This window comes from Hirundo rustica, chromosome 6, assembly GCF_015227805.2.
Source record: "Hirundo rustica isolate bHirRus1 chromosome 6, bHirRus1.pri.v3, whole genome shotgun sequence".
Classification (NCBI taxonomy): Eukaryota; Metazoa; Chordata; class Aves; order Passeriformes; family Hirundinidae; genus Hirundo; species Hirundo rustica.
In genome coordinates, this window is record NC_053455.1 from 6,260,011 (window position 1) to 6,284,666 (window position 24,656).

Sequence of the window (24,656 nt, forward strand, 5' to 3'; positions counted from 1 at the left end):
TGACAATACCCTGGCAGTATTTTTGTATATGTATATATATGCACCTTGAATTGAAAACACCAACAAAACCAAAACTAAAAGCAGAATCTAAAACTCCAGGCACTTGTTAAATCTAAGATAAATTACCTACAGAGCCTGTGCTGGGATGAGAAACAGTGGGGCACTGCTGGGAGGGCAGTGTGACAGTGAAGTCACTTGGAGCTGTCACCTCCACCTGGGCAGGGCTGAAAAACCTGTCAGGAAGGGGGGGAGCAGAGTGCAACGAGTATCTGCCTCTGCTTCATTCTGGGGGAAGGAGGTGCTGCTAGGAATAGTTCCAACATGGTTCTTACACAGCTCTGTGCTTTTAAAAGCTCTGAGGAAGCAGCACTAACGTGCAGCACAAGCAAGGTGATGTACACTTGCTGGTTGTGTTCATGCTGCTCTGTCAAAAGGGCCCATCTGTATCACAAAAACCAAGCTCTCTGGCTGTCTCTGTCATGAATCCTTTGGCATACCCTCCTAGGTGCTTCCTCTGGGAAGTTCAGGACATTCAGAGCATCGAGGAAAGGTCACATTTATCTTCTATAGGATTTTCTTTCCTTCAGTCTTGGTCTGGTCACAGGAATTGTACCAAGCCATGGGTCTCAACACTTGCTGCAACTGGGTACCACTCTAGCAGGTCTTTTATAAAAACAAAAACTTCTGGCTTCTAAATCACATCTACAGGCATTATTACTGCTACTATTATTACTACTACTATTACTATTACTATTACTACTAATAATAATAATGTGGTGCCACCACGTGCTCAAGCCCCAAGCTGGTACCTACCCTCAGGGCAGTGTGGGCACAGGACCTGCTCCATGTCATTTTTTCGGGACTACAAACTGGGGAGAAGTTCCTGGCAACCACAAGTCCAGGGCTGAGGGACTGCAGGGCCATGTTGCTGCAGCAGAGCTGCTTCAAGATAGAGGAGAGGGCCCAATTTGTGACCTGCCCACTCACCATTTTGGGGGATTGGAGTTATTTGCTCTTTGGCAGTCCCCAGCCACTGACTATGAACACGGACAATCCTTTTTAAAGGTGTCCCCAGGCAGAAGTGCTCCATAAGGAGCCAGCAGCTGTGAGCTTTTGCCGTGGTCTGTAGCAGCCCTGGAGCCAGACTGCATTAATATTTGTGAATTCACTGTCTTGGACTCCTGCACAAGGGAGCTGGTTGCCTTCCTTAGTTGTGAAAGTCAGAGCACAGAGCAAAGACTTCTGGCAACACTGCTCTGGGAAGGAAATAGGCAACAGAGAAATGAAAATATTGAGTAGGTGGCTGTTGGGTTGATTGCTAAAGGCTCTGTTTTACAGGCTTGGGTGCTCAGGTAGAAAAGAGCCTTGACCATTTGCCTGTCCCAAGGGTAAAAGTGTGGGGTCAGTTTAGTTAGAGCTAAGCCTTTTCAGCCATATAAGCTATCGCATCTGGCATTAGTGCACCAGCCCATACAGAAAAATAACTGATTTTCATCCTGCTTTAAAATTCAGATCAATAAAAATTAAGCCCCTGCAGTAGACTTCTGTTTTGTTTTCTTTTCACTCTGCTGGAAGGACTTAGAGGATTAATTTCTTATATGTCTTCTTTCTATTCTGGTGCAAATGGGCAGAACCAGTGACTGCATATGCTGAGCTCTCTATCATTTGAAGCTGAAGCATCAGGATTGGAAGTTTTTCTGGAAGCTGTGTGTTGGGACAGTCAGAAGCCTTGTGGTTATCGTATGAATGATGGGGAAATTGCTGTGTCACCCACGTGGTTACAAGTTTAGGCCCAGGTCAAATGGTCAAAATTTGCTTTATCTCAGGCTCTCTCCAAGCTGTAATGAGAAATCTTTTTCATCCTATCTCCCTGCTTTGATTCCAGTGATGGATTTGTAAATCTGAAGAACCAGAAGGAGAATTACTGGCTGTCTGTTCTGACCTCCTCAAGTTAACAAGGCTGAAGTTAATAATGTTAAAGTTAATAATAAAAGTTAATAATGTTTCCTAATCAAAACATTCACATAAAGTAAGGTAAACCATTATTTAAAAAAAATAATACTAAATAATCCTGTCTTCAATTACAAAATTACCTAAAATGGTGAATGCACTGGTTTAAAGCTTGGGAAATGAGTAGTCAGTCCAAAATTTTAATATCCTTGGGATATAACCAGGTTTTTAAAGCTACTTTTTACAAGCCTAATTTCAAGGTTTGATAAAAAAAGCTTCACAATTCCCACCATGAAGTTCTGCTAGACTTACTATCTACTTTCAGTCTTCAAAGCATGCGTGGGTGGTGATTGATGTAGATGTATTGCAGAGTGAATATAATTGTCAAAAATGTTAAAGCTCTTCGAATTTTCTGTTTCTATACGAAAATGAATCTACTCCTTTTCTTTGCCATGAAATGCTGAAGTTGGTATTCAGTTGTCTTGTTTATGGAGACAGAGAATCAACACACATTGTTTTGATTAAGTTTGGGTCTGATTCCCACACTAAATGTGGTGGTTTGTGGTTTGTCCAGAACTGGAATAATAGTCTTCCTTGCTGAAAACAAATATGGATTCATATCTTGTTCATATATGTAAGATGATTTATAAGTGCATTACTCACACATATTTTTAATTTGTATTTTAAATGTAGCATTTAGTGCACATTTAAAATACATAAGTGCTAATTCTCCAGGAGGAATCGTTAGCCCATTTTTTTCTGTAAGACTGAAATTTATTGTCATTATTTTCCCTTACACTAAGTGGTGGAATTTTTTTTATTCTCTACAAAGCAGCGGTATATGACACTTCATTTGAGGTGTTGCACCGTTTTGTCACCTGCTTTTATGGATCCTGAGACTTACAGCCCTGTTTGTGGTAGGCACCCACAGCCACCTCCCAGGGACATGGCCTGTGCCCTGATTACAAGCAGAGCAGACAGAACCAGTGCAGAGTGAAGCAGCTTGTCTGGGATCACAGAGGAGATCAAGGAGAGAGCTGGGAACGGGAGACAGTCATCCTGCCACGCCAGGCCAGGCTGTGTGACACCTTGTGATGAATAAATCTGAGACTTTCCAAAGAATTGAAGAGCACTCTGCTAAGATCAAAACTTTGCTGGCAAAGCAGTAAAATCAGGTGGTCTCTGAGAGTGGCAGCTAAGCAATGTTACAATAGTCAATTATTATCAAAGTGAAAAAACCTCCAGTTTAAATTAATATTGTTTTAACTGTTTAAATGCTGACCCTGCAGCAGTGACCATGGCAGTTCAGAGTCTGAAGTACCATTTCCAGGGCTGCCTGCAGAGTTGTCTGGCTGCCAGCTGACGATTATTTTTCTTGCAAACCATTTTGTGTGCGTTTATGAAAATACTGTTTGAGAAAACTCGGAACAGCACTTTACCCATTTCTCTGTGTGTCATAGGAAATACGTCAAGGCACAAAAAAATAACTGCCACCAGAGCACTGCACTCATCTCTCCCTGTTTGGCTCGGGCTTGTGTGGGCAAGTTAAGCTACGATAACAACAGGCTCCACCTGTGGTTCTGACTGCAGCTCTTCTACCTGCGGGCAGACTGATGTACTTGGAAAAGCAGCACCTTTTTGTGCCCTCTGTCTTGACCTGAATGAGCCTGTACAACTAATTAGCAAATTAACACAGCTTCAAAGAGAGAATTTTAGTTACCCAGAAATATACTCTTTTTGAGCGAAGTATTTAAATACATATTTTTCTTGAAGCAGGGAATAAATTGAGAGAACCAGTATTTTTACTTTATCAGGTTATAACTGGATAGAAAATGGAGAATTTGGGTAAACTGGGGATTCTAGAATCTGAATGGAAGTTACAAGAGAAACAACTGGATATGAGGCAATTCTGGAGATTGTAGATACTGGGGAAAAGAAGTAGGAAAGGCCATATACTTTTGGGAACAGAAATCACATAACTGTTAGGTTTGACCTTGTGTATTAAGCTGTGGAGGTGAAGACAAGAGCTAGGCTTCTGAATTTAAATAGACCCAATTTCCCCAGAATGAGGGAATTGATGGGCATATATAATTGGATGATGCTACTGCAGGGTCACAGTGGAGGCAGGGAGGTCAGCTTGAAGGTAAGACTGCAGCTGCTAATGGCTCAGCAGAACCTGTTCTTTCTGGAAATAAATATTTAGAGGGGCTGGAATGACTCTGTCTAATAAAGAAATTATGCATGCAAACTATGAAAGAAAGCCGGGCTTATAAAGACTTTGGGAGGGTTACTTGGGGATTGGTCAGAGACACAAAAGTGACTTAAAAGAGGGAGGAAAAGAGAAAATTGTATGTTTAGTCCATAAAATCAGTTAAAAATATAATTTTGTACTCTGGAAAAACTGGTCAGAAGGGGTGGTATGTAGATTGGTTACTGCATATTTAAACATAGATTGAAATGTGTTTGTTACAATCGTGCTTGCTAAAGAATCTTTAAAACAAAGGGAAAAGGAAATCCTGGGTTTTTTTTCTCTCATTTATTTGGAGTAGACTGCAAGGATCCTGGGAAATGATTGTACATTCACATCATGCCATCATCTAAGTAAGCAGCAAATGCTTTTATAGGATGCTGAAGATTTGCCACCAAACTACAGTGGCTTTTCATCACATCTCCAGCAATCTTCACCACTAACAAGGTACAGTTAAACTTTGGGGTTTCTCTGAACCATCTTGTCTCCTTCTTTTTTTTCTTTGTGATTTTTTCCCCCCTTGGGTTTCCTCCTTGATTTTGGTGCTTGCAGCAAATTGGGGGGGCTTCAGTTTTAGTTTTGATCAACAAGCTCGTGATAATGTCTTCCCCAAAGGAGGCTGCCCTCCATGAATATTGTAGTGTTTTGTTGTTTTACTGCACCAAACGTTATTTGGGGGTTATGGGGTGCATTTTAAAAGAACCTTAGATGAGATTTGAATGGTCACCAGAACTTGTAGGTTCTTAATGAAATATTTCATGAGGCGATTTGTGATTTATCTTTGAAAGGACCTCTGGAAGTCGTACTCCCTCCTCTGATTAAGGATGGGTTACTTCAGGTTGCTCACGGCCTTGTCAAATACAGTTCCAAACATCTCCAAGTATGGAGACTCCAGTTTGGGCACATCACATCAGAGTTTCACTAAACTCAGAAAGAAAAGATGTTCTTCTTTTCATTATTATTATTATTATTATTATTATTATTATTATTATTATTATTATTATTATTATTATTTTTCCTCATGTTTTCACAGTGAGGAAACAGAGTCCTCCTTGAAGTCGCCTGCAATTTTAAGAGTGGAAACACCCAGAAATCTGGTCATGACCAGGCAGTTGTGGCAGTGGCAACTTTTCCCTGGCTTGTTTTTATTTCACAATGTTTGGTGTCACAGTTAAATTGTGTTATACCTCAAGAACTTATATAAGAGAAATGCCCAAGCAATGCCAAGACAGAACAAGGGTAAAATCTGTATGGAAACCTGGGTTTTCAAATGTATTTTTACTTCCCCCAACAGTGGCTGCTGAACATCAGGATTTTATTCTGTTTCAAGTCCCTCTTAGGCTTGTCAAATAATCCAGTATTTTCCAGATTTAAAACATTTCAATTTTAAATCCATCAAAGTCCTTTTGAGTAAGAGGGTGACTATGTACAGTATCCAGTAAACATTGGTACATAATTTCAATGTGCTCTTAAGTGTAAGTTATTAATTAGGCTAACATAATATTCATAACTGCATATTTTAGACTTGTTAAATTCTAAATGCAGAGATTTTTTTTTTCTTAAAATTGCATTCTAGCTTGTAATTAGTGTCTTGAAACAACTGAAGGATTTTCTCTTTTTCTCACCCTAAAATCAAATTTTCCTTCCAGTCTACTTATTTATAAATCAAGCTTGATAAAAATGTGGCATTTGCAGCTAGATTCTGGGGAAGACTTGCAACTAAGATACGCATTTGGAAAAATTTCAAGAAAGATTGCGGGCGAACAATTACACACAGGGAGATGTTGGAGGGATATTAGGCAGAGAAATAGCATCTGTGTGGGAAATTGTATATATCTGGATGCATTCACTGTGGAATTGACTGCAAAGATAAGAAATCAGGACAGTCACTCTGTGTTCCTGATGACAGCCATCATCAGTACCCTTCTTTCTCAAGTTGCTGAAGCAACAGTATTATTAGCAAAGCTTTTTTATTAATTTCTTTTCACCATCATTTATTTGATCTCTTCTGGTTTTATTCTAAAGAGGAAACAAAGGAGATGGAATTTCAGAGACTCTTCTGTTGTAAGCGAGGGATGCGGCTGGAATTAAGAAAATAAACCAGGCAAGAGAGTGCCAGGTTTCTCCACTGCTGGTGTGCTTTCCCATCTGCTTTCCCTTTGTTTTGCACACCAGCACAAGGGAATGCTGCTTTGTTGACTACTTGGTTTGTAGTATTCGTGTTCATCTTCAAGTCTTCAGTGAGGTTCAGCTATTTTCTTAGTGCCCTATAAGCAGAATCTTGAAACTGAATTTCCTGAGTTTGTCCGGCATGTTGCAAATGGCCGAAATCCCCAGAGATAGTCCACTTCAAATGGATTTATCCTCTTGTTGGTTAAAGCTGTACTGATCACAAGATGTGTATCCAGGCAGGTTCAATGCTTTTTTTGAACCAGTATGAAATCAGAATATTTGGAGTCAACACTTTGCTCTTTATCCCTTTTGCAGCCATCCCCAGTCACCTGGCTGACAACAAATTTTCTCCTCAAATTTGCTGGGGGTGTGACTCCTTCACTAGTGCCTGTGACAGGAATCTTCCGACTTGTAAAACATTGTGTTTTGCCTTCAGGAGAAGGGGACTTTCAGATCTAAGACTGCAGACATCCTCAGGCCTTGAAATTCCCCATTTCACTCTCAAAGCTTTTCTTTGTGCTGTCCCATGTGAGGGAGGTTTTAGGTGGTCATAAGCCCCTAATGGCGAGCAGCACAGCCAGCTGGGGTGGTCTCATCCCACAGAGCTGTTTATGGAGCAGCTCCAACCTGCACCAGCTGAGGATGTAACCAAGTTCTCCCAAAGCCTAACCTGGAAGCCTCCTTGTTAACACAGCAGCAAACGCACTCACTGCAGCTAAATCTCCTTCTTCTCAAGTAAACATATGCTGAGGTCTGTGCTTTATCACTTTGAAATAAGATTTTCCCAACTTTGCTAATTAGCAGTGTTGCCCAAACAGAAAGAAACATATGGCTCGTGCCATGCTGACTTGAAGCCTTTGGAGTTTCACTGGAGAATAATTAAAGTGATTTTGATTTACTGGCGTGATGAAGTACGAGCCACTCTCATTTGGCCTTATGTCTAGAAGCTCTGAGACAGTAAGGCACCTTAGCAGGAGAGCTGTAATAATTAACACGAGCCAGATTGTTATTATTGAGATGGCTTTGTTGCCGTTAACAATCGTTCGTAATCATCAAGAGGCTTTACATAATTCATGCTAAAATCTCACGTTTACCTGTCGCTTGAACCTCGTGGTTGGTTCAGCTTATTTTAGACTGAATGAGAGATTGCAACGTTTCAGTTCTACTTGAAACCATGTAGCTGGTTTTAATGAAATATCTCTGCTTTCCTTTTTTTTTTTTTTTTTTTAACTGATAACGTGCTGTCCAGATTTTGGGAGGTATATATTTATCTCCATGTTGTCTTTTTGAAAAGAGATGTGCATGGAATGTGTGTATTTCTTCACTGAACAAGTGAAAAATTTTAAAACTAAAATTTTGGACAAAATGTTCAAAATCAGGTTATCATCTTCCCTGGAAATCAGACAAGAAGAGATGCTCATATTCATAAAAACTCAGTTTCCTCCTAGGAAAAAAAAAAAATAAGGCAGAAATTTTACCAGCATGGATAATTTACTCTGTGCTCCTGATGCTCACTCTGAACTGGAAATAAGTGAGTTTGTTTGCACATCATTGTAAATTTTATTCCTCAGAAGGCTGTTTAACAAAAGGTGTGTCATTTCCTGCAGGTTATTAATATAAACACAAATTCCTCTGAATAATTTGGAATTAAACTGTATAATGTGGGTAGTGGATGACATAAATACACACTGCTTATAAATATACACCTCTTAGTAAATGCAGAATAAATAACTGATGTCAAAACCTTCATTCAGAGGCAAAGGGTGTGAAAAACCATGAAATAGGAGGAGCTTGAGCTTCTTGATTGAGAATCTTGCCAATTAATTTTGAAAATAGTGTTCTCTGGACTCTGTTTATTGTAAGCTCCTAGAGATGCTTCAAGGTGTCTGCATCTGAATCTGCATAAGTTGAAACTAAAGCCAAGCCATGGTTTGGTTTGCATCCAGGATGAAATCTCAGGTGCATGGGAGGCTGTGGTGAAGCTGAACAAGTGGAAGGATGCCTTGAACCAGGTATCTTCATGAACACCTGGTCAGATAAAGTATGATGGGGATGGCTCCTCTGGAAGGCTTCATCCTGCCCTGGAACTGAAATTGCTTTTTTAAAGATTTGAAGTTAAAATTTACTTTTTCTCTCAGGATGTGCATCTGAATTGTGTCATCTGAGCTACAGAACATGCTTGATGCTACAAATGGGACTTTAGGACGCTTTTGAAAGATTTAAACTGAGTCTTTAAACTTGATTTCTCTTAATGAATAGTAGAAGTTTTCTTGGCTTTAGATACTGAAACTCCTAAACTGGTGTAAAAATCTAACCTCATAAGAGGAAAACTGATTTTAGTTCTGTAAATGACTGAATATTTCATGTGTCCCTTTCAGAAAAGAGATGATGGAAATATGCAATTTGGGATGTTCCTCTCTAATGCAGATGAGTAACTTTAAGTAGAACTGTCTTTTTTTTTTTTTTTTTTTTTTTTTTGGGAGGTAGAGGAAATATATCTAAGGAGCTCCTTCTGTTTCTCTTGGCCTATCATACTATGCACAGATGTCACCTTCCTGCTTTTGACCAGACCACAGAACTCAGAAAAGCAATTTCTTCCCCATCCTTGCTGGCATCCTCAGGAGGCAGGTTCCTTAGGACTCTGATGTGAGACAGAAATGGAATGGGATTTTGCTGGAGTGGGACGCTTTGTGTTTGAGGAAATCAAAGTTAATATGTGCCTGAAGAATCAAGAAAACTTGCATTTCGTATGGGCAGCAGCCATACATATCCCTGCTCTGGTGGAGGGCACTATGGTGCCTAAATAATTTATTAGTTGAAAACTGTTGTGTTTCATTGCTTACACATGTTCTACTCAAGAAGAAACTGTAAAATTGATCTGAGGCCCATCCTAAGTGTGAATCTTTGTCTCTCTCTCAAAGAGCAAAGCTCTCTTAGAAAAATGTAACGCTGTGTGTGACGCAGGAGTTGCCATGGAAAAATACATTGAGCCAATCATTCATGATTTATTTATAGCAATTAGAATGCACATCCCAAGATCCAATGGTAACTTTGATTTAATAAAAAATAAATCACCCAGACAAAGGATTGAAGCACGTAAAATGTTGGGAACACTTGTGAGTCTGTATGGTTAATATATTATTTAAAAAATTGACTATGTATGTTCCTGGACAGGCATTGAAGTATAAGTGCTGCTATTTGCTTCTATATTTCTACTGCTGAAAATGTTGTTGCTGTTGTCCTACACTTGCCATCTGTTCAGTGCCTATTTAATGGGTATAGTAAATAGCAGTTCAAAGTGAGATTTTTTTTTCTTCTAATCATCTCTTTTAGAAAACATTTGTGTAAAAGTGAATGCTTTGGAGAAATCTGTACACCTGTATCTTGCTGGAAACACGGTGCCCAAGATCCTTAGAGCTGGATACATTTGTCTGTGGTGTTTTAACTACTACAGGCAGCGAATGCCTCCCTCCTGATTTCTTCAAATTGCATTCAGTGAGAAACTTTTTATTTCTCTGTTTTGATGAACATTAGCTGTATTTTGTTGTTGACGTTTTTTTAGGCAACTGCTGAAGTATGGAAAATTCTCATCTCCCCCATATGGAGGGGATCTCAACATCCAAAACTGTGGATGCCCCATCCCTGGAAGTGTTCAAGGCCAGATTGGATGGGGTCCTGAGCAGCTTCAGCTTGGTCTAGTAGAAGGGGTGAACCAGTGGTGATCTTTATGGTTCCCTTCAACCAAACATTTTATATCTGGTTTTTTGTTGTTTTGTTTTTGGGGTTTTTTTTGGTTTTTTTTTTTTGGTTTTTTTGGTTTTTTTTTTGGGGGGGGGGGCAGTTATAAAGATCAAGCAAACAAAATCACAAATTTTCAGGTTAAATTATTTCTATTTCTCGAATGAGCATGGACTCTTTTATTTTCTTTTTTTTTTTTTCCTCCTCCAGGGACACGTCTTATGGATACTTTGACTCTATTAGCAGCTAAGGAACTTCTCTGGAGTTTATTGCCCTTGTCCTTCTATGATTATGTGGCTTGCTGAGTTTCATTTCAGTTTGGCAGCTCATGGGACTGACAGCTCTCTTTGATGTATGTCTCCCTCAGAGGTTAAATCAATAGTGTTTAAGCATATCTCTTGCTTTCCATGAGGGCAATACTGGAGGAACTGTAATTTTTTTAAAGCTTTCATATTTTGCATTGAAAATGTAGTGTCGAGAAACAAAATCTACCTTAATGAAAATCTGAAAGCAGCTATTGCGTAGCTAGTTTTAATTGACCTGGAGTCAATATGAGGAGTAAAAAGCTTTAGTTTTCACTGCCGTGGAATTGGGCAGGCAAGAGGCTTTTCTGACTGTACTTGTGCCTGTCTCATTCTGCACCAGTTCCATGAATCAGTGGACTCCTGGTGGGAAAGGCTACCAAACAGCAGCTGGAGCTCTTGGGCTTTGTAATCAGTCAGGATTCCTGAGAGAGGCTCCTTACCAGGGAATGTTCCTCCATCTGCTCCCAGCTTCGTCCTTCACGTGGTCCAGATCCTCCTTCCAGAGGGCTCTACGGCAAGGGTGCAAGGGGTGAGGGGCGTTAGGGAATGAAAGAAGGGTCAGAAGGTAGAGGCTTCAGTAGGGTGCCTGGGATTGACAGGTGTAGAAGGGTGACCTTGCCCCTGATAAGTAGCAGATGTGTTAATTACCCAATACAGCCTTGTCCCTGATAAGTCACAGCTATATCCAGTAAAGATAAGTGTGATAAAAGGGAGTGGGTGAGCTGGTGGGGATTATGAAGAAGGATCCTTAGAGAGAATCAATCACTGCTGTGAGGTCGGTCTGGGTCTGCAGTCAGAGCCTGTTGCAGCCACAGTCTAGCTAGGTGACAGCCTGCACTCACAGTCTGCACATAACACCTGCAGTCAGAGTTTAGCAGGAAATAACCAGCAGTCGGAGGCTGCAAGGGAGACCTCAAGCAGGAGCTTTCTGCAGTCAGAGTCAGTGAATGGTTGGAGTCATGCTGTCTGAGCTGTAAGGAGGAATAAACCAGGACCCTTTTCATGCTGTGATAAACAGGAAGTCTGTGTCTCAGCTCATTTCTGTCCTCTAACAAGAGGGCTGCTGCAATATTGGGGAGTCCTTCCACAAAAGAGAGAGGCTATCAGAACTATGCTGGCCACAAAAGCAGGATGAGACAGTGGCCTTGAGGATCTGATCTGAGCTGCTGGTTGGGGCCACAAGATGCACGTGGCTGGGTGAGGATCTCATCCGTCAGCTGCCTCCACACACTTCCTTGATTTGGCAACAGGCTAATAAACAGCTGCACCCGGAGGGGAAGGGGTTTTCCTGTGTTTCTTTGTATGCCACAGACTGTATGGGGGTTTCCATGGCATGAGCAATAATTTTGCAGCCACAGAGAGATTTAAAATAATCATTGGGTCCTTCTGGATGTAGCAATAGAAAGCTGTGTCTGTTGAGAGAAGAAAACATCAACAGTGCTGAGGCTGAGTAGAAGTTATACCTTATACCCTGCCTGCAAAACAACAACTCTGAAACTTCACAGAGAAACAAGCTGACAACCAAGAGGTTGCTTTTCCTGCTTTGCTACTGGGAATAACAACTACAGCTGACTGGAATCTTCCTTTGTCTACAGGCTGAAAGTGTGGTAAATGCTCTCCTATCTTTATTAGTACGGCTTTCACCTCCAGTAATGTAGAGAAATACCTGGTGTTTGGGATATTTTGAGCTGGGATTCTTCAGCTTCAGCTGGAAGACTTCCACACTTCAAACTGACCTGTTGTCGAGGCTCCCTTCAAAGCTGATGGAGAGAAATGAATATATTTAAGAAGTGATTTATTTCATACCATGACAGCTATCCAAAATCAGTCAAATGTATTGAACATTAGAAGTTTCTCTTCCTTCATTGCTGAGAAAGGAGTCTGGACAAATAACTTTGTCTGTTTACGTTTTGCTCAGTTAAATCCAAACCTTGCAAGTTGAATTATTTATATAAGCAATATTTCAATCAAGGGAGGCTAACATCTAACAGTGGATAAGTTGTTCTCTGCTTGTTTCTTTTGTGAAAAAACTTGCTGGCCACAGATTCTTGCCCTCAGTGAATTGCCCTTAACCTTTCTAGTGATGCAGAAACATGTACTTGTGAATATTTGCAAGGATAAGCTGGATTGCTGATCAACTGCATTTTCCTAGACAAAAGCTGACAGGTTTTTGTTTCTTTTTTCTGACCTAGAGTGAATACTTTCTAAGGTGTAGCTGTCAGCTACCTGCTAAAGCTGAAGAAACAAGAAATGTGTTGACCCAGCCACAGCACAGGCCTCACCTGCATGCTCAAAGGCTCTGTTTCCAAATCAGCTCTGAGACTATCTGCAATTTCAATCCCTTCCACTTTTTTTAATCTCTGGCTTTTTAGGGTTTTTTTTTTCATGTGTCTTTCTAGCCATACATTTTCTGTTTAGGTTTAGAACTTCTACAACCAAACATAAATAGCTGGGCTGTGTGTGCCCTCCTGTGAGAGGATGTTATTGTGCTGTGGACAGCTGAGGCACATGGACATTGCAGTGTCACCTTCTTGTCCTGGGGAGGGCACAGCGCAGTGCTGCAGCCATCTCAGGGGTGGTTCTGCTTCTCTGCTGGTCATGGGCAGAAGAAGAAAACTCCACATGTAAATTATGTTCTTATACTGGTGAAATCAAGAGAGCTCAGATGTTTACTCTGGTGTAAATGGCAGGTTAAACTGACCTGCAGCCACGTGGGGCTGAGAGATGTGTGGTGGAGAGGAACTGTTCACTTTCTGGCTGTACTAGAAAATGCTGGTGAGCACTAGGGATGTACCTACCCCAAGGGATGCCCTAGTGAGTAATGGCTGAAGAGACTTTCCCTCCCTATGTGACAGCAGTCAGACTTGTGCCCTCTGCATCTCCCCTTAACTCATTTGTTCCTTCCTTGAGGAGGCGAGCCTGATGCGATTCTGTCTGTCCCTAATCAGTTTCTACTGATGGGACCTGGAACAGGAAAAGAGTTTCTGACAATGAAGCCAAATGTATGCTCAGTAGTGCTCCTCAAGGCTTTTTTTCCCACCTTGAATGTGTTCTTTGAAAATTACTGGGATATGAATGGTGAAGGCACTTTTACTTTGAGTGGGAGGACTGTGCATGTGGAAAGCAAACATTAATATTTCATGAAGGGTTCATCTCCTAATGGCAAGAGGGTTTCCGAACCTGAGGCTATCATAGGGGTGCCACTGTTGATGAGAACTAGCAGATTTATGTTCTTCCTCCCCTCAATGGCAAACAGGGAATCATCAGAAACAGACACAAAAGTCTTGCAAAAACTGATGTGGGAGTCAGAAATAAAGCTGTTGAGGAGCTGAGCTCACCCACCTTTGTGTCTGCTGGGAGGTCTCTCTAGTGAGTTGTAGCTCCACAGGGATCAACAGATGCCAACCTCACATCCTCCATGGGCTGCACATGGAACACGCTCTTGCCAGCACTGACACCAACAGCTTATATTCAAACAAGCAGTGTGATTCTATCTGTAATTCTGGTGTTCCCATGGCAGTTAGGAGACAGTATAGGCCTAATTGAGATGTTCTTGGAAGTATTACAGACCCCAGAATTCACCTCTCCTGGCAGCAGTGCAGTGTCTGGCCACTACCACATTCCTGGGCAGCTGCCAGGAGCTTTGGCAGGGTTCAGCTGCCCTTTGTGGATTGAGTGATTCATGCCCTCGAGTTGTGAAGTGCTGCTGACTGCGTGCCTGCTGTCTGTCCTGGCTGTGCCAGTCTGCAGAGGTGGGCACATTTGCTTAGGTTGTAATTCTTTGATACTGGATTTTTTTTTTTTTTTTTTCTCCAATGCTGGAGTGACTTGTGACTTCTATTTATGACACTGTGATCTTTGCTGAATTACCAGTGTGCAGATTTGGAAACACGCTCTGTTGGACAATTCTTTTCTCACTTGCTTCTCACTGCCTAAAGCCATCCCAAATCCTCCTTCGTGTCTGTTCTTAAACATTTCTCCATCAGCACATGCCTGTTTCCTCCTATTTCCTCAGCTGGAGATATCTGACTTCATCTCATTCCTCCATCTTTCCAGATAGTAGCAGACCTTGGGTTGAAAGCAAATTTGGGGAAATTTTAGCTGAGCCTGGCCCAAGGGTTGAACTAATTTTGGAACATGCAGTGCTGTGGAACTTAGAACAGCAGCAATGAATGCCACTTGTCACATGACCAGGAGAAGAAACTAAAAGGCTCCAGCAAAACAGGTGTTGCCACAATGTGTGCATTCCTCAAAATCACTGAGGGCAGACCAGTGCCCTGGTCAGTTTGATGTTTTCTCAAATTGGCAACTTCTGGCTATTTTTAAAGAGTATGAGCCTTTCAGAATGGTGTGAGCCAATGACGTTGTCTGTATAAATTAAGATATCAATCAGCTCAAATATCTCTTCTAAGCTCACCTAGGTTTGAGCTAAAAGATAAAAAGCTGGGAATAAACCCAGAGGCTTATTTTGTTTATTCAACAATAGCTCTTGGATCTTGGTTTATGACTCAGATCTCTGTTCCATTCCATACAAATCCCCAAGGCTGGCAGGAGTGTTGATCTGCTGGAAGGTAGGAAGGCTTTACAAAGGGATCTGGACAGGCTGGATCAGATTGTATGAGACTCAACAAGACCAAGTGCCGGGTCCTGCATTTGGATCACAACAACCCCAGGTACCACTACAGGCTGTGGGAAGAGTGCTAAATTTGTGCCAGGATAGGTTTAGATTGGATATTGGGAAGAATTTCTTTACTGAAGGATTGTCAAGCACTGGCACAGTCTGCCCAGGACAGTGGGGGAGTCACCACCCCTGGAAGTATTTAAAATAGTGTAGATGTGGCTCCTGGGGACCTGGTTAAGCGATGAGCTTGGCAGTGCTGATTCAGCTGTTGATGATCTTAAAGCTCTTTTCCTACTCAAATGATTCTAAGGTTTTGTGAGAAGATAATCTCTTCTAAAGGAAGAGTCCCTCTTTTTTAAAGCTGTCTACTGTGTAGGCTATGTATGAAACACCCTTCTGAGGCAGGAGAATAAATATCCCCATATGTTATTGAAAAAACCCTCATCATTTGCTAGGTCACCCCAAAATCTATTCCAATTCTGGGTGTAAAACTTTCACAGTTTAAAGTAATCTCCAAGCTTGTGAAGTATATAAAAGAGTAAGTGAAGCCAGTGCTGTCTCTATAAGCCATTTCATTTTTGGTTGGTAAGAAAATATCTCTGTTGGGAACCAATATAGACTCGTGGGAATGTGAACGTACACCTGGAGAATCCCAGAGAGCCAAAACTGCAGCAAGTTCACATCACAAACAGAGTAAATTGCAAGCTTGAGAGCAGCTCCCTGTTGGGGCATTAACTCTTCCCCCCAGATGCTTTTTGTGGGTCTGCCAGGCTGAGTCACCAGCTGGTGTGTGCAGCAGAAAGGAACAATGCACATCTAACCTCTCCTGCTAAACACGCTGCAGACCGAAGAAGGAAATCTGACTGCAGGAATAAATTCCTTTGTGCTGCTTTAGTGCACAGGGAGAGGGGGCGAAGCCTTGCCAACCATGGGTAGGAGCTGACCTTGATGAAGTGGATCACTTACTGCTGTGACAGGACACAAAAAGAGCATTTCTGCCTCAGATCCTCTGTGGACTAAGCTGGGGCACTGGCTTTGTAAATTTTTGTAAATTCTTGTGGCGGCTTCTTGTAACCCTCACCGGGTGATGCAGCACAGGGACAGGGGGGAGAGGCCCAAAGTTGTTCTCTGGAAGGCCTTAGGGAATTTCTCTGTGTGGGAGGGAGCGTGGTGGAGGATGGAGGAGCTGCTGGGGTTTGAAATCAACCTGGCTTCTGGGTAGTTCAGGGCTTTTGATTAATCTGAGAGATAAAAAGGAGAGCAATAAAGCAAGTGGCATTGAAACTGAGGACAGATGATTTAGATTGGGTGAGACTGAGAAGTTGACCTGAACCTAAACTTTTTGTATCAGGTTTTTCCTCTAAAAACAGGCATAATGACACTTTTTTTTTGCTGTTGCCCATCTTTCACTTACTTTTATTTTAAAAGTTTTGTGTCAAAAATACCTCATATATGGATTTCCACTTAGCATAATGGAACATGCATAGCAGTTGCATTTCATATTGGTGCTGCAAATACCAGGAGTTTATTGCTCACAAAACCATTTTATTTTACATCTCTATAACAGCATAGAAAAATCAATGAACTTCTAATTAAGACTTAAAAAAAATGCAGGCTAGTACTTTAATCCTAGATCAATGTGCTTTTATTTCATAACAGCATAAAAATTTATCTGCTGAGACCATTATTAACTACTTCAGCTTTTGGATACCCAGATACAACACTTTGGAAGAAGTGCAATTAAATTATTTATTTCACATCCATCCTGAAAATTCATAAATAATATTAATATTAAGGGAGAGGACTGAAAACTCTGGTTTTGTACTGAAGGAGGAAAAAAAGGCCCTAGATACATTCTTTCATGAATTTGTCTTCTCTGTGGAAATGTAAATACCACACACTATTGGTGTGAGGTTTTGCTCAGGAATGTTGTGTATATTTGTGCAAGTTCAAGCAAAAGAGCTCTCTTTTGGTCAATTAATTTTCAGTAGAGAAAACCAGAGATGTAGCTAGTGAAAATGGACTGGTGAAAGACAAAGCTCAGTGCTGGAGGTATTCAGTCTGGGATGTTCTGTAACAGAAACCAAACTACTGCCTCTCCTCCACTGTTCCAAGTTCAGCTCTCAAAACCACAACTGGAAGCAGTTGCAAAGTGTAGCAATGACTCCAATTGTAGAGCTGCAAATAACGTTATCAGGCTTAAAATTACAGCACCTAAAACTCAAAGCAAAACCTTTACATCCCGTTCCTGCCAGGTGTTTCCATGTCTGATCACTGGACAGAACACACCTTGCATAAGGACCTGGAAGTCCCATCCTCTGCTTTCCACCTCTTGCACCTAGAGGAAAAACACCATTCGATAAGTTTCTGTGCTCAAAAGGCATGGCTTTGGAATCTTTCCTCTCTCAGTGAAATGTGTAATTGTTTGAACTGTGGGACTCAACCTGTTTTGAGACATTTTACTCCTGCGAGTGAGGGGCTGAAAACTTTTGGAGGAGTTATGTATGCACATACATTGCCAAGTGGCATCAATTGTACAATTCTGTTTGGAAATGAAGGCAAGAATGGCAATGGTGACAGAAAGATGTTTTTCTTCCAAAAGAGATTGAATGAGGTTTGAACTTGAAATAAGAAAATTAAATCACTGCTGGACTAAACAAGACATTTGCTGTCAAAAGCATAAGCTTTGGGACCATGTCTAGAGAAATATTGGCAGTTTTTGTGAATCCCTCGTTTGTGTTAACAAAGCCAGTCTATTATAGTTGGATTGAATTCCTTTACAAGATGTGCTTTGTGGATGATAAAAAACTCCTTGAGATCAGAGAAGGAACAGCCCAGGATCCTGGTCCACTCTCAAGCAGACAATGTGAGTGCTGCTGTATTCTTAAACTGATTTTCTGGCAAGCAAGAAGGAACATGATTTGTTTTCTTTTATTAAAAACCTACTGAAATATAAAAATAGTTTTGTGCTGCATTTTGAGATGTAACAAGTTTAAATTCTGTAGGTGAGAAATTTCCTCCCCTCTTGTTATCTGACAGGTGTGGTGATAACCTCTACTTCTGTGCAGTCTGCGTCAGGATGATGAAACCAGATATTGAACTGCCTGGATCTGCTGTTAGTAGGACTGATACAATACAGAGTCTGTGAGTAGCACAAAGCTTCCATTTGACCTCCAAAGGCAGAGGATCAGATTTAGGAAGGAATACAACACTCTGCAAGCAGGTCCCTTGCAGGGCTGGGGAGAGGGTGAAATGGATTCCCCTATTATGTTTCCATGTTTGAGCATGGGAGGATCTGGGCTTAAATTCAGCTTTCAAAATCAGAGTTCTACCAGAAAGCTGCTCAGGATCTGATGTGAGCTCACAATAGGCTCTTTGGTTCACTCATTGCCTTAATGCAGGAATTGCATAATATTTAAGCCACTTTGTATGGTTCACATAATAGCAACCACCATCTCAATAATAAAGTCCCTCTGGAATCTGCCAAACAAAAATGCTGTAATTTTTTTGTAGAAACATTCTGTGTCATAAATGATGGTTTATACATCTGAAAAGTAGTTTGGGAGGGCTGCTGTCTCCATCTCTGCTTTAGAGTGTTGGATCCAGAACTTTTTAAAAAAATTATAGTCCACTTTGACCTGACTACACTTCTGGAATGGTCTTTCTGGCATGCCTCAGCATGGGATTGACAGAAATAAAAACATTCTTTTTTCCACCCCAACAGATTTCAAATGCCTCAGACCTGCTGATTGCAGCACAGCCTGGACAGCAGATATTTTTTCTGCATGTTGCTTGTGTGCAAGGTTTGTATTTGAAGTGCAAAGAGCAGACAGTAGCTTACACAGGTACGAAGAGCAGAAGTTTGCCCCTGATTCTCTGCTGTGGTGAGCAGTTACATTTGTGGTTTTATTTAACTGGTTCTCAACTGCAGTCCTGACAGAGCTAGGAGTGTAAAAAATGTGGTTCAGCAATTGCAGTGAGCTTTGCTGTCTCCAGGGTGCTCCTGCCCAGAGGGTCTCCTGAGAGTCAGCAGAGGTGGCACAAAGGACATACTAGGTGTTGCTGGGAGGAGCTGCAGCTCCTGGAGTAAGTCAGAGTTAAGCAGGGAGAGACAATGCATAGGTGGCTTTAGGACAAGGGAAAGAGCGATGGAGCCGGGCACTACCTGGAGCACCCAGAGATGTGCCAGGCCACAAACCTAACTCCAGAGTCCTTGGGATAGATACTCTGCATTCCCAAGTTAGCTCTGTGTCTGGAATTGCAGCTTGTCTCACGTTGGCAGTCACATGTGATTATCATCCCTTGGGCTGCTCAGCACGGTTTGAAGAGCAGGAGTGCTGCTCCAGCTGAGATGCTCCACAGACATCTGGGTTAACTCAGAGATTTTTCTCCTGCAAGATGGCTCAGTCCTCTACTGGAATCCTGTCCCAGCAGGCAGAGGGGACTGCAGCTTGTTTAGGAGTGTCCCTGGGCCTGTTGAAAGCCCCCCAGCAAACTTTGGGGATGTGTGTGCTGCTATCTGAAGAGACCAGGCTGCCCCATTTCTTTGAGCCCCATATAAAAAGCAGGTTGCTGAAGGATGTTTCCTCCTCTAGCCACTTTCTGTGTGGCTGATCCAGAAAAGGGTGGTTTTGTTGAGACTTGAGTATTTCTGAAGGAAGGGGTGCATGTGTGTGGGGGGGGAATAAAAAAAGAAACAGCGTGCTCTGACGGAGTCGTGTCCCCACTTAACTTAATGACAGACACCCACTCGTTTCACAGGGGTCAAGATTCAGTATCCTGCCTGCGGGGGATCTGTCAGTAATGCTGTCCTTGTTACAGCACTAGCTGAACTCCTGTTAGCATAGCAGGCTACTGGGAGCTGCCAGTTAGCAGCTCTGTCACTTACGCTCCCTTTGTGTGAGTGTTTGTGTTTGATTGCTATCTTGGTTAGCCAAGAAGGCTTCGGGTTCCTGGAATGTCCCTGGAGTTATCTTAGTGCTAAAAGAGAACGAGAGAAGAGTCTCTCAAACTGGACAGCTGAAGTCTCACATCCTTGGGTCTCATCTCACATGAAGATCACCCTTACCTCTGTCACTTCTCCTCTTCCCTCTCCTCTTAAACCCTGTAGGCACACTGCCACCCCTGACTCTCATACTGAAATTCACCCCTTTCCAGGCTTGTCTCTGTATTAGGTAGAAGTCTTCTGGGCTCTAGTAGAGGAAAATAAACGTGGGCTGAGAAATTGCTATTGTGACCCTTGAGAAAGAAAGAACAAGATGGCAACAACCATTAAATGCTGACTTCATATCCAATGAATTGAAACTCTAGAGCTGTCAAGGCTCTCTGGACACTTAACTCTGCTGGAATAATTTTCTGAAGATGTCTGTTCAAACAAACCTCTGCAGAGGATGGTTTCAGCTGTGTTCAGGTGCTCTTTCATCACTCTTCAGGGCTTAGTTGGATTTATTCCTTCTGGGACCTTTTTTTGCTTGGTGCTCTACAGACAAAATTCCCCCTCTCAGAATTACCAGTAGGAACTGGATCTAGCTCAAGAACAGTTCATCCTCCAAACAACTAGAAAATAAAACATTTTTGAAGCACTGCATCCGCTGTGGAAGCATTAATCCTTCACCAGTGGCTCTCTAACAGCATCCCTGTTGTGGCGGGCTGAGTGTCGGAGTTCTCACTAAAAACAACAATATCTCTCATGTTTCTCAAATACCTGATCCACACACTTCCTTCACAGCCTATTTTAAAGTCAATGATGATTTCCTGAGACATTTTGCATCTATTTTCTTATTTTCTGGTCACGGTCTTGATAAACCTCCAGATAAAGTGAACCGTGCTGGGACTCAAAGCTGTTTTTCTTCGCTTACAGGGTCTCTTGACTGAACTCTCGTGGCACAGCAAGCTTGACATGGACTGTATCTTTTTACTCTTCACACCTGTGCAACTTCTGACATGGGTAAAAAGTTTCCTATTTTACAGCTTCAGAGGGTTGCCAATAAAAAGGTTGTGATTCAAGCCAGAAATAGCACTTTGAAAACTTGCATTTCTTCAGTTGAAAAGCAGTGCTGTTTTTGTTGCGAATGCTCTTCTGCTCTGTAAATCTGTTCTAAAATCTGGAAAGACTGTAAAAGCTTTTCAGACAGTGCTTTTTTAGGTCCTACACAGGTTACATTTTGTCTTTCATGTTTTAACTTCTTAATTTCCTGTGGTTTTTTAATGGATTTGTATACAATAGCTATGCCCCACTGTCATTAAATGTGCCAAACATGATATGCAAGTTCTGCAAAGGTTCCTCACCTCCTATTGAAGCTTTAGGTCTGCACTGTAAAGTCATCCTTTCTAAACTCATACAGCCCATTTCCAGTTAAAATCCCTTCCATGTTCTTTCCATTGGGCACCTCTGGCTGCATCTTGGATGAGGAGAACACTTCAGATTTCCCACATTCTGGAGATGTCTCCATTGGCACTGTTGTCTGTGTGTATTTGTTGAGAGGTCTCCCTGGTCCTCCTTGGTGGCATGCAGATGATACACAAATGATAGGTATACGGATAGCAATGTTTTAAACATAATAGTGTTGACACTTGGAAGCACGAAGCTTCTCTTCTTGTGAAGAAGACACCAAAAGATGATATTCCAATTATGGCTTTGGCTTAATGTGGAGAAGTATGCGAAGAAGAGATTGTTTCTTGAAATTTCATAACATTAATTTTACTCGCTGGAGGTTAGGATTTGTAATTTAAAACTGGCAAAATATTAGATGAACAAACTATAGCTGTTTCTCTCAGGAAAGAGAAGTATTTAGAGAAACAAGAAGTTGTCCATAATTCATTATTTTACCCCGAAACCTCTAAGAGGTAAAGAAAAGGAGAGGCTTAACATTGGCATGATGTGGAATTTATGGCAAAAGTAAGTCCCCCTTGATGCGGCTAACGTCGGATAAATTAATTAATGTTAGATTAAATAATTTGAGAACAAAATAAAGAGAGAATATGAAGTGACAGGTCTGGAATTTGGACATTTTTTCCAAAGGACTAGCTCATTTAATGCAGGATCTTTTTAGACTAAATGAAGGATCTTGGTAATATACAAGATATTGTGCAATCTTTTTTCATTATAGAATATTGCTGCAATTAAGTAAACATATTTTAATATTACTGTGACACTAACTAATGCACTTATCTTAACCAATTGACTACTCCATATCTGTCAGACTATGTGCAAAATACATAGTTAATAAGTAAACATGAAGATGAAAAGGAGATTTTGGAGCTCATTCTGAAGATGATGTGGCATCTTGCCTGCTGCTAATCATGTTTCTAACATAATGGGGTTTAGGCTGGAGTTAGTTTAAACAAATTCTTGTGAGGTTGATTAACTCAGTTTGTTTGGTTTATGTGAACACACTTCTCTAACAGCTTTGGTCCTATTTAATAGGCAAAGGGTTATCAGTCTGAGAAATAAGCTAATAAACTGAAGAAATAATTAGATCTTTCTAAGCAGACAGATGGCAGGGTCATGTCCTTTGATACCAAGAATGCCAAAAAGCTTCTCTGTTTTTACGATTAGATTGTTTCATTTGATAATTAAAAAAAAAAAAAAAAAAAAAAAAAAACCAAAAAAAAAAAAAACACCAAACCTAAAAAAATCCCAAACAGAACAGATCATGGTATAAATCTTGGGTTTTTTCCTCTGTAGGCAATCTTTACTGTAGCAACATTTTTACCATGATCTAAAGCTCAATAAAGCTATTAGTCTCATTCTAAATACTGAGCCAGAGAGAATACTGGCGTGCTGTTAAAAAAATGAAAATAGAAAAGGGAAAAAAAAAAATAAAATACTCCAGGGTTATGAAAGCTTCCTTCAAGAGCTAAGCTGTTTTAGCTCATTGCTTTTAGGAACTAGGTCTGGCGTTGGAAGGCAAGGAGGAGAATATGGACTGGTTGAGAAAACGTGCAAGCCACTAGAATAGCAGCAGAAAGACACTTGCATTTATGCTGGATCTGGGTGTGCTGAGTTCATAAAAGGACATTGGCTGGGAGGGGGCCACAGGAAAGTCCAGGGCAGCACTGCCTGTGAGGAGAGGATAGGAAGGGTCCTGGCCACCTCAGTGTGATCAGTGTTGAGTACAAAGTGGGTTGGAGAGGCCTAAGTAGTACCAAAGAAGTGTTACCAATTTGCTTATTGCTAAATGGGTAATATCTCAACCTTTTAAATGGGATATTGGCCATTTTATTGCAAGTCATAGAGCCATAGAATAGTTTGTGTTGAAAAGGACACCTTAAAGACCCTCTTGTTCCAAGCCCCCACCATGGGAAGGGACGCCTTTCACTACACGAGGTTGCTCTAAGCCCCATCCAGCCTGGCCTGGGACACAGAGATGGGACATTCACAGCTTCTCTGGGCAGCCTCTTTCAGTATCTCACAACCCTCACAGTAAAGAGTTTCTTCCCAATCTATAATCTAACCCTGCCCTCTTTCAGTTTGTAGCCATTCCCTCTCATCCTGTCATTGCATGCCCTTGCCAAGAGTCCCTCTCCAGCTCTCCTTTCCCCTTTAGGTACTGACATGTGCTCTAAGGTCTCCCCAGAGTTGTTTTTTTGTGTTTTTGTTTTTTGTTTTGTGGTTTTTTTAGTCCAAAAAAACCCATTAAAAAGGTTCAAAAGTGCTGCATCCCAAAGAGGAGGTTAAAACAGTGGTACTTAATTCACAGAGACCTCTTGGTTATTGGATGAGGTTCAGAAGGGAGTAAAAGGCTGTCACTGAGGAAGAAACATGGGAATGTTTAATTCTTCACAGCTGCCATTTATAGCCATAAGAAATAATATTTAGGAGACTTAAAGCTCTTATAGACATGTAGTAATGTGATTTTAGATCTTTATGTACCAAACTACACCTATTTATAGTCTTTGTCATACTTTGTTCCCTACATAGTAGTAAATTCCTGTTTGTTGAATAGTTTATCAAAACTTTCAGTCATTAAAATAATTCCCTACTTACTTCAGAAATGTTCTGTAATGACTATAAAGAAGAAAAAAAAAACCCTTTACTTTCTAAAAATAACTCGGAGTGTAGGAGAAGGCTTTGAGTTCAGTATTGCAGTCCCTGCTCTCTGCCTTACTTGCACCGATTCTGCTATTGACTGGGTGAAATGGATTCACTTGATACTTTATCCAAATAGATTCAAACAGCAGGCTGGCTCATGACTCCGTCTTTTGTTTTACCAGGAATTACATAATTGGATCTCTCAGTCTACTTATGAAATATGGGAAGTTAGCTTTTTAATTGCTTTGGTCACTACTGTTTCGTAAAAAATGAATATATCAATGGATTTTATCTAGTGTATCACAATGCCTCTTCACATACCAGGTTTTGAAATAATAGTGGAGATCCCAGAATATAAGAAGCTTTGGAGGGCTGTGGGTGACCACAAAGCCTATTCCCTTTCTGGAAAGGTAGGCTTTTTAAGCTTAATTCAGAGTGGATGGTAAGAGATGTGATCCTCTGAGGCTGCATCAGGACATCTGAACTAGGTCTGTCTCTCTACAGGAATCTGTTTCTCTTCTCTGACTATGGATGAAGCTTGGGAACCTTTTCTCCTTGTGCTGACATGAGCCTTTGAATAACTGCTGA

The 24,656-nt window shown here is 41.2% G+C and overlaps 1 long non-coding RNA gene across 3 annotated transcripts; it reads left to right on the plus strand.

Moving 5' to 3' along the window:
* The first annotated feature begins 11,166 nt into the window (after positions 1-11,166).
* LOC120754183 (uncharacterized) lies at positions 11,167-21,048 on the plus strand. 3 transcript variants are annotated; one of them, XR_005701337.2, is made up of 4 exons: positions 11,167-12,020; positions 18,074-18,178; positions 18,759-18,918; positions 20,895-21,048. It is a non-coding gene; the product is annotated as an uncharacterized LOC120754183 (long non-coding RNA). The 3 variants fall into 3 exon arrangements; XR_005701338.2 differs by having other exon boundaries at positions 18,759-18,879; XR_005701336.2 differs by having other exon boundaries at positions 18,759-18,837.
* Positions 21,049-24,656: the final 3,608 nt, after the last annotated feature.